We start from the raw sequence: 9,740 nt of genomic DNA on the forward strand, positions 1-9,740 counted from the left end.
GTGTTCTCGGCAACATTCGGCATGCGTTTGTGCACAATCCGCATCTTTCTATCCATCTTATGATGCGTTTTCCTCTGAAGCTGTGAAACGGTTGCCAAATGGACTGGAATATTTTACTGGCTTTGCTTGCTTGCACTTAAACATACACACCTTTGGGTAAGTACACTTTGGGGACCTTTATTCCAAGCACACAAGTGTTTATGTAAATATATTTAATATACTTTCAGGTTGTATGAGTCCTGTATAGCCTGATTTGTGTAAAAGTAGATGGTCGAGCTAGCTGTGGCCACACGTCCTCACTAGCGATTCTTAGATTAAAAGCGGTTGATGAAGCTCTTATACACCTCGAAATTGATTAACGCATGATACAAAAGTAAGCAAGTAAGTATACGACAAATGTACAAGTGACCATTTATGTTCTATATTAGTTATTCATAAATTATGTGATTTATGGTAATACCTTGACATCAATCCAATTACGACAGGTCCTTGGCTTACAGAGCATTAATATGTGCCATTGGATGTCCTTGGTTGGGATCTTCGTAGGCTAGAAACCCGCTTTTGTTGACGATATAGGGCGGTATTGATTCCGAGCCAATCCAACGGAATATATGCCTATGGTAAGACTACGCTTACATTAATACATTTAATTAAAACACAAAAAGGCATATCATAGTTTAAACAGTATGGTTCTTTTGTTAACATGCCCCAGCCTGATCGTTTCTTTTACGATATAGCTTGCAGTGGCACTTGCCTTTCTTGACAATCTTGCATTAAGCCTAGGTAGCGAGGCGATTGAGTACGGAGACATTAGACAAACCGTCGAATTAAAATGTAACATAGGAGTGAAACTAAAATATGTATCTGAGTCAGTAATTATCATTTCTTTCGGGTTCTTTCTTTACAACACTTCATAAGCGATTTGTTTTATAATTCATTCGTTTGTTTATTATTTCCATTCTTATAAGTTCACAGCCACAATGCCATATAGTCTTGTAGCATATAAAAAAACTGATTTAAAATATCTAATTTAGTTATTTCTTAGGACCTCCTTTGCTCTTTCGTGTGAATGAGCCACGAGAAACGCTTTTTATTACGCCTGATACATTGGCACTGTTTTTTGCATTTTGTAGTTTTATTTGAAAAAAATTTCAAGTAACGCAAAATCAACTTTTCGGCTACCTACATTTCCTACATCTGCAAATAAACGCAATAAATTTACATGTTTTCGAAAGGCTACTTTTGGTCCATTACCTCCTCTTCCGCTCCAGCTACATTCAACCAAAAATAATCGATTGAAAATAAGATATAAGGCCTCGTGAAGTCGCGCTTTTGTTTCTGTTGCCTTCATTTTGGCCCGCAATTTACGCTTCACCTCCTCAAACTGATCCTCTGAACCTAGATTCTGCCCAAAATCACCTAACTCCTTTTTCGATGCAATTAACGCAATAATTCCCTCACTTTCTTGCGTATGTGGTGTAATTTCGGGCGTTTCTTGCGGAACAGGATTTTGCTCGTGTTGACTCTGCCACTTAAGGGTTCCCTCTCAACAATCTCAGAGAGAATCTGTATGGAAACCGTTCGCCTTGTTCTCGCCTTGATCTGGCCTTGATGGTATGGCTGTCACTCAGAGAACAAGGCGAAATGAGCAACAATCCGTGACGTCACGCGCATTGCTTTACAGCGGCTCTGCGGTACGTTTCGGTCTGCTTCAATCCCCAAATCCCGGCATTATAAACCTCCCATATGGATGCTGTCAAAATGAAAAATTCAAAGAAATTCGTGTGTGTACATTTTATTGAAAAGCTATTGTGCGTTGGCGTCATATCGTTGTTCCTCCTTCTGTTGAATAAATCGGCCGATATATCAACAACATCGCTGCGTTAAAACCCGCTCTGCAACAACCTGTAAGTAAAGCAAACCTATTTATTATCAAAACTATACACAAACAATAAAAGTAACATGAACATTCATAATTGCAGATGAAAAATGAATCGTCAGTCCACCGAAGCTTCTTCTGTCTGCTGTTGCGGGGCTGCAGGAAATCAATGCAAATGCGCAGAGATTGCCCTGCAAAACAGCAAACAGATTTATACCCTGAGCCAAATCGTTGTTGACGTTAAAATGCAAAACGAGGAGATTATTAAGTGGCAGAGTCAACACGAGCAAAATCCTGTTCCGCAAGAAACGCCCGAAATTACACCACATACGCAAGAAAGTGAGGGAATTATTGCGTTAATTGCATCGAAAAAGGAGTTAGGTGATTTTGAGCAGAATCTAGGTTCAGAGGATCAGTTTGAGGAGGTGAAGCGTAAATTGCGGGCCAAAATGAAGGCAACAGAAACAAAAGCGCGACTTCACGAGGCCTTATATCTTATTTTCAATCGATTATTTTTGGTTGAATGTAGCTGGAGCGGAAGAGGAGGTAATGGACCAAAAGTAGCCTTCCGAAAACATGTAAATTTATTGCGTTTATTTGCAGATGTAGGAAATGTAGGTAGCCGAAAAGTTGATTTTGCGTTACTTGAATTTTTTTTTCAAATAAAACTACAAAATGCAAAAAACAGTGCCAATGTATCAGGCGTAATAAAAAGCGTTTCTCGTGGCTCATTCACACGAAAGAGCAAAGGAGGTCCTAAGAAATAACGAAATTAGATATTTTAAATCAGTTTTTTTATATGCTACAAGACTATATGGCATTGTGGCTGTGAACTTATAAGAATGGAAATAATAAACAAACGAATGAATTATAAAACAAATCGCTTATGAAGTGTTGTAAAGAAAGAACCCGAAAGAAATGATAATTACTGACTCAGATACATATTTTAGTTTCACTCCTATGTTACATTTTAATTCGACGGTTTGTCTAATGTCTCCGTACTCAATCGCCTCGCTACCTAGGCTTAATGCAAGATTGTCAAGAAAGGCAAGTGCCACTGCAAGCTATATCGTAAAAGAAACGATCAGGCTGGGGCATGTTAACAAAAGAACCATACTGTTTAAACTATGATATGCCTTTTTGTGTATTAATTAAATGTATTAATGTAAGCGTAGTCTTACCATAGGCATATATTCCGTTGGATTGGCTCGGAATCAATACCGCCCTATATCGTCAACAAAAGCGGGTTTCTAGCCTACGAAGATCCCAACCAAGGACATCCAATGGCACATATTAATGCTCTGTAAGCCAAGGACCTGTCGTAATTGGATTGATGTCAAGGTATTACCATAAATCACATAATTTATGAATAACTAATATAGAACATAAATGGTCACTTGTACATTTGTCGTATACTTACTTGCTTACTTTTGTATCATGCGTTAATCAATTTCGAGGTGTATAAGAGCTTCATCAACCGCTTTTAATCTAAGAATCGCTAGTGAGGACGTGTGGCCACAGCTAGCTCGACCATCTACTTTTACACAAATCAGGCTATACAGGACTCATACAACCTGAAAGTATATTAAATATATTTACATAAACACTTGTGTGCTTGGAATAAAGGTCCCCAAAGTGTACTTACCCAAAGGTGTGTATGTTTAAGTGCAAGCAAGCAAAGCCAGTAAAATATTCCAGTCCATTTGGCAACCGTTTCACAGCTTCAGAGGAAAACGCATCATAAGATGGATAGAAAGATGCGGATTGTGCACAAACGCATGCCGAATGTTGCCGAGGAACACGTTGCTGATGATACTGCTAAACATTATGTAACCGCTATGCCATCAGCGCAATGCCACCGTAGTTCACGTCCTACTTTAAGTCGTTGGCCGCTTGGCGCAGCAATATGAAGCCTTGCGCGGTCCATTTCGTGCTGGGTCCAGCTAGTTGATAGTTGGCCCAAGCACGGCTATCCTTCAGAGCAGATAAGCAGCGGGAAAAGACCGCTCACCAATTCGCAACACCACAACGGCATGGCGCTGGGCGGCAATCCCCGACAACTTGCCCGTACCCTTCTGGCTATGTCACTAATTAGCTCCAGCAACTATCCCTCATCGTCGCGGTCCTCGATCTGGAACAAATCTAGCACGTCCTTGTTCCACACGTTGAACTCCTATGCCATCTCCTTCTGTGTCTTGCCGAACGCCAGCATCAGGTGGCGCACTTCGCAGATCAGTTGCATGTTATCTATCGTACTCTATACCGTTGTGTACCACCACTTTCACAAACCGCCGGGGACCGGCACCGATTATGCCAATTCGTTCACGATACGGATCACCGTTAGATTTGGCGCATACAGCCTACCGGGAGAAAGGTCACATACATTACAAACCATTCAAATAAAACACAACAAGTTCAACCCACCAGGAACATATTCTTCATCCGTGGAAAAAGCGTCCGGGTGTGGGAAGGGTGATAACGAGCCCCTTCTTCTGCACCCCTTCACAGCTGCAAAGGGTATCGACTATTGACTATCCCCGCCAGGAACGGTTATATTGCACAAATCACACCCTAAAATGGAACAATGATCGTAATTACACATAAACATACCTTACCTAGCGGCGGCGTCGTGCGTGAAGGTTAGAAATTTCATTCGGCTTTATTCCATGCTCCAAGCATTGTTTTTTCGCTTCCACCACAACTAAATCATGCTTCCGTGGTTGATTTTATGTTTATTCTACAAAACAAAACGTTTTTAATGATAAATATCATAAAATTTGCATAAAACACTTACAAAATCACCGCACACGCAAACACTTACATTTTGGCGTCACTCTCATTTGACATGTCAAAAATTAGCAAGCCATTGTCGGGAGGGTTGGCTCGATCCCTGTATTCCCACCGCTCTCCTTCTAGGAGATGAGTATCGTGTTTACCGATGCGACCGGGATGCCACTAACCCCGTCCGGCAAAATGAGTGTATTTTTGAGTGATTTCCCGTCCGGCAAAATGAGTGTATTTTTTGAGTGATTTGAGTTACACTGTCGAAATACAGTGCCCCTTCGACGAATGAGTTACACCCTCGCGCGAGCCCTCCCCCTCCCCACCCGTAACGCACGGTGCGCTCTGCAGTTCTCAATGTGTTTGTGTTCTTTCGAGCCATGCTACCAACACATGTAAAGATAGTTGTTTCTTTCGTTTTTCGTTTTCTTTCATGCACTTATTCTAAAACTAAACACAAACACGGTCATTTTTTATTACATTAAACACTTTATTGAAACATAAAGTACACACTAAAGTACACATTTAGAATCCAATGACGTCATACCGGGTCGAGCCAGGCTGCGGGAAACTTGTCGACAATCTGCGTTGACTCTGTTCAGTAAATTCTTACCTGTGGATCCACGCACTGCATGTGCGTCTGTGCACACTGTTTATTCACTGCACACTTCACCAAAACACACCGGCGCACGAAATGCGCATCAACGCACAAACACTGCGCGTGGGACATAGAACAAAACGCGCACAACCATCTCCGTCAAAGCGTCGCGCTGTACTGGTGGTTTTGTACGCGTAGGAGGGGGGGACATACGGAGCGATGGTTCGATGCTGTAGTGTGAGCGAGACAACACGATGTGACGAGCAGCTCCAAGTTGAGCTCGCTGAAAGAAGACACACACACATTCACAGACGGCTCGTCAAAGCACGGTATTTGTATTGGTGTTAGTGAAGCGCGCGTGTAAAACAGAATGCGAACTCTCATCGCAGCGCGTTTCTCCTTGCTTCCTCAAGCTTCCTCATACCCCTCGGCCTGAATCACTCAAAATTTGGGGTCTCATTGTTTGCGTGGTTGAGTGACGCTGTCGAAATACAGTGTCACTTCGACGAATGAGTTACCCACTCACGCGAGCCCTCCCCCACCCCACCCGCAACGCACGGTGCGCTCTGCAGTTCTCAATGTGTTTGTGTTCTTTCGAGCCATGCTACCAACACATCAAAAGCTTGTTGTTTTTCGCTTTCTTTCATGCACTTATTCTAAAACTAAACACAAACACGGTCATTTTTTATTACATTAAACACTTTATTGAAACATAAAGTACACACTAAAGTACACATTTAGAATCCTTCATACTCACGAATGACGTCATACCGGGTCGAGTCAGGCTGCGGGAAACTTGTCGACAATCTGCGTTGACTCTGTTCAGCAAATTCTTACCTGTCGATCCACGCACTGCATGTGCGTCTGTGCACACTGTTTATTCGTTTCACACTTTACCAAAACACACCAGCGCACGAGACTTTGAACGAAATGTGCATCAACGCACAAACACTGCGCGCGGGACTTAGAACAAAACGCGCACAACCATCTCCGGCAAAGCGTCGCGCTGTACTGGTGGTTTTGCACGCGTAGGAGGGGGGGACATACGGAGCGATGGTTCGATGCTGTAGTGTAAGCGAGACAACACGATGTGACGAGCAGCTCCAAGTTGAGCTCGCTGAAAGAAGACACACACACACATTCACAGACGGCTCGTCAAAGCACGGTATTTGTATTGGTGTTAGTGAAGCGCGCGTGTAAAACAGAATGCGAACTCTCATCGCAGCGCGTTTCTCCTTGCTTCCTCAAGCTTCCTCATACCCCTCGGCCTGAATCACTCAAAATTTGGGGTCTCATTGTTTGCGTGGACAGCTCTCACTCTCGTGGGGGTGGTGTTTTAATTGCATGCAACATTTCTCTTCTCTCTTATGTGCTTCCTACGTTGCCGCAACTGTTAGAACTCACTTGCGTATGTATTCATTTATGCGACCACCGTTTGTTTATTGCCGCTGCCTACCTGCCTTCTAACCATAGCATGAATGAGGAGAAAATAAGTGCATTGATCGACTTCGTTGCTAATATCTGCACTACTCTTGGTCCGAGAGACAGGTTCATGCTTATTGGTGATTTCAACCAGTCTACGCTATCCTGGACATCGGCGTCAGAGGAAAATGGAGCTGCTTTTGATTTCTATGAGCCTCATGCACGCTCCGCGCGCAGTGTCCAGTTCGTTGATGGTTTGCATCAGAGTGGACTATACCAGCTTAACTTCAATACTAACTCATCGGAGCGAATACTTGACCTAATTTACGCAAATTGGCCAGCTGCATCTACATGTTCTTCAATACGTGTCTGTGAATATCCCCTTACTACTATCGACGAACACCACCCTCCGCTTGACTTTGATTTGGACAACGTAGCCCCAGTTACGATCGCTACAGCCATTGATGCTGATAAAAGGCTGAATTATGCTCGTGTTGACCTTCCAAAATTGGAGCGATTGATTTTATCTTTTGACAATTCTTTTAACTGTTCGGACTATTCAACCATTGACGATGCCACAGAGGCTTTTTGTGAGTTCATGAGATCTGCTATATGTGAATGCACTCCTGTTAAAATTCCTCGTCGTGGACCACCATGGGCTGATCGCACACTAAATGCATTAAAAAAGAAAAAAGAAAAGCCTATTCTGATCAACGAGCAGAACGAAACAGCACGTCACGTCTTTATTACAACAGAGTTCATTCTCTCTATCGCCGATATAATAGATCCTGTCACCGAAGTTATTTGAAACAAACTGCACGTTCCCTCTGCAAGTACCCTAGGCGCTTTTGGAGTTATATGGACAAAAAACGAAAATCTGCTGGGCTACCAAGCATTATACGTTATGACGGTGACAGTGCCTGTTCCCTGCCAGAAATGTGTAAATTGTTTGCCTTGTGCTTCAAGGACAACTTCGCTTCTCAAACTACTGGTCCAGAAGATGTGGCCGATGCTCTCTCTAACACACCTGTTGGTGCACTGCTCCCTATGCTACCAGTCATCACTGTCGATACGATCATCTCTGCGATCAAACGTGTCAAATCCTCATATACCCCTGGCCCAGATGGTATACCGGCCGTTATCCTAAAGTGATGTGCTTCTGCGCTTGCTCCCTCGCTGATGAAGATTTTTAAGGAGTCCCTGAGATGTGGAACCTTTCCTGCCATTTGGAAATCTTCCTGGATGACACCCATCTACAAGAAGGGCTGTAAGAATGATGCTGTAAACTATCGTGGCATAACCTCACTCAGCATGTGTGCAAAGGTGTTCGAAATGCTAATCTACGAGCCATTGTTGGCCTCGGACTGCAACTATATTAGTGTGAATCAACATGGTTTTGTACCCAGGCGATCTACAACGACTAATCTACTAGAATTTGTTAGCAAATGCCATAAATCTATCGATAACGGTTTACAACTAGATGCTATTTATACGGATATCAAGGCAGCATTCGACAGTGTATCGCACTCCATCTTGCTAGCGAAACTCGACTTACTTGGTCTCCCAAACCCTATGATATGGTCCTTTGCTGTTCCTTCTTTTCATCAACGACGCGACATTGATCCTTCAGGCTGATAATCATCTACTGTACGCAGATGACGCGAAAATTTTTCGTGTTATTCGTGAACCAGAAGACCACGCCCGACTGCAAACTTCCTTGCATGAGTTCCAGTGTTGGTGCAACCGTAATGCTTTATCCCTATGCACACATAAATGTGAAGTCATCACTTTCAGTCGTTCTCGCTGCCCATCATTGTATGAATATGCGCTTGATGGACAGTCCTTGGTGCGAAAACTATGTGTTAAGGATCTAGGTGTTTTGCTCGATACAAAACTATCATTTAAGGATCAGCTGGATCATGTAGTAGCCACCAGCAATAGAATGCTAGGGCTAGTTATCAATATGACTCGCGAGCTTAATGATATACCTTGCACCAAGGCGCTCTATTGCTCACTTATCCGGTCGTTGATGGAATATGCAAATATCGTATGGTGGCCAACTGCAGCGCGTCCGTTAGCTCGATTGGAATCAATCCAGCGCAAAATTTCACGATTTGCACTTCGCTCATGGAACCAAAGGCTCGATTACCGGACTAGGTGTTTACTACTCGGGCTACCCACCCTAAGTGAGCGAATACGAAAAGCCAGGTTGTCGTTCATCACGGGACTTCTCGACGGCCGTATTGACTCTCCGTCACTACTGGCTGCCATCAACCTGTACGTTCCGGCCAGGCCGCTCCGGACTCGGGCAATGTTGCCCCTCGACGACCGTAGAACGCAATTTGGCTCCTCTGACCCGTTCCTACTTATGTGCCGTACTTTCAACGCAGTCAGCGACGCTTTTGAGCCGAGGATTTTGCCAACTGAGTTTAATGATCGTGTTTCTGTGTTAAATTTGGTTCCATAGTGCACATTTTTATGTTCTATGTTATTGTAATCCATTGTAAAGAACTCATTGTAAAACATTGCTAAAATGGTTCGAGAGGGCATTATTGTCCATCGATAGACAAATAAACATAAACATAAACATAAACAAACGGCAACTTGCACAGGCTACCATGCTGGTACACCCTGTACCATCCGCCGAACTATCACTGTGGTGTGATGCTTCCGATTTCGCTGCCGGCGCCGCCTTACATCAGGTCATCGACGGGCAGATGCAGCCGCTCGGTTTCTTCTCCCGAAAGTTCGACAACGCACAGCGCCGTTATTCCACGTACGATCGCGAACTAGCAGCTGTTTACTTGGCCGTCCGGTATTTTCGTCATCAGTTGGAAGGACGCTCTTTCCATATTTACACGGATCATAAACCTCTGGTTTATGCCAGTCGCTGGATAAGGCCTCTCCTAGACTAGCACGGCCGAAGACCAGACCCGAGATCCCGAGCTCGCTGACATCCTCAGCGGGAAAACAAGGACGGACCTGGTCCTTCAACGAGTTCCAATACCTGGCAGCAGCAAGGCTTTGTACTGCGATTGCCCCGCCGGCATCATTCGTCCG

The 9,740-nt window shown here is 43.8% G+C and overlaps 1 long non-coding RNA gene and 1 pseudogene across 1 annotated transcript; one reads left to right on the forward strand and one right to left on the reverse strand.

The window, feature by feature from the left end:
• Positions 1-17: 17 nt before the first annotated feature.
• On the forward strand, positions 18-2,641 carry LOC120902762. Its single transcript, XR_005739475.1, has 4 exons — positions 18-156; positions 228-381; positions 486-620; positions 1,983-2,641. It is a non-coding gene; the product is annotated as an uncharacterized LOC120902762 (long non-coding RNA).
• Positions 1,780-4,698, reverse strand: LOC120902760 (annotated as a pseudogene).
• Positions 4,699-9,740: the final 5,042 nt, after the last annotated feature.

The sequence above is a fragment of the Anopheles arabiensis genome, chromosome 3 (genome assembly GCF_016920715.1).
Source record: "Anopheles arabiensis isolate DONGOLA chromosome 3, AaraD3, whole genome shotgun sequence".
NCBI classification, from domain to species: Eukaryota; Metazoa; Arthropoda; class Insecta; order Diptera; family Culicidae; genus Anopheles; species Anopheles arabiensis.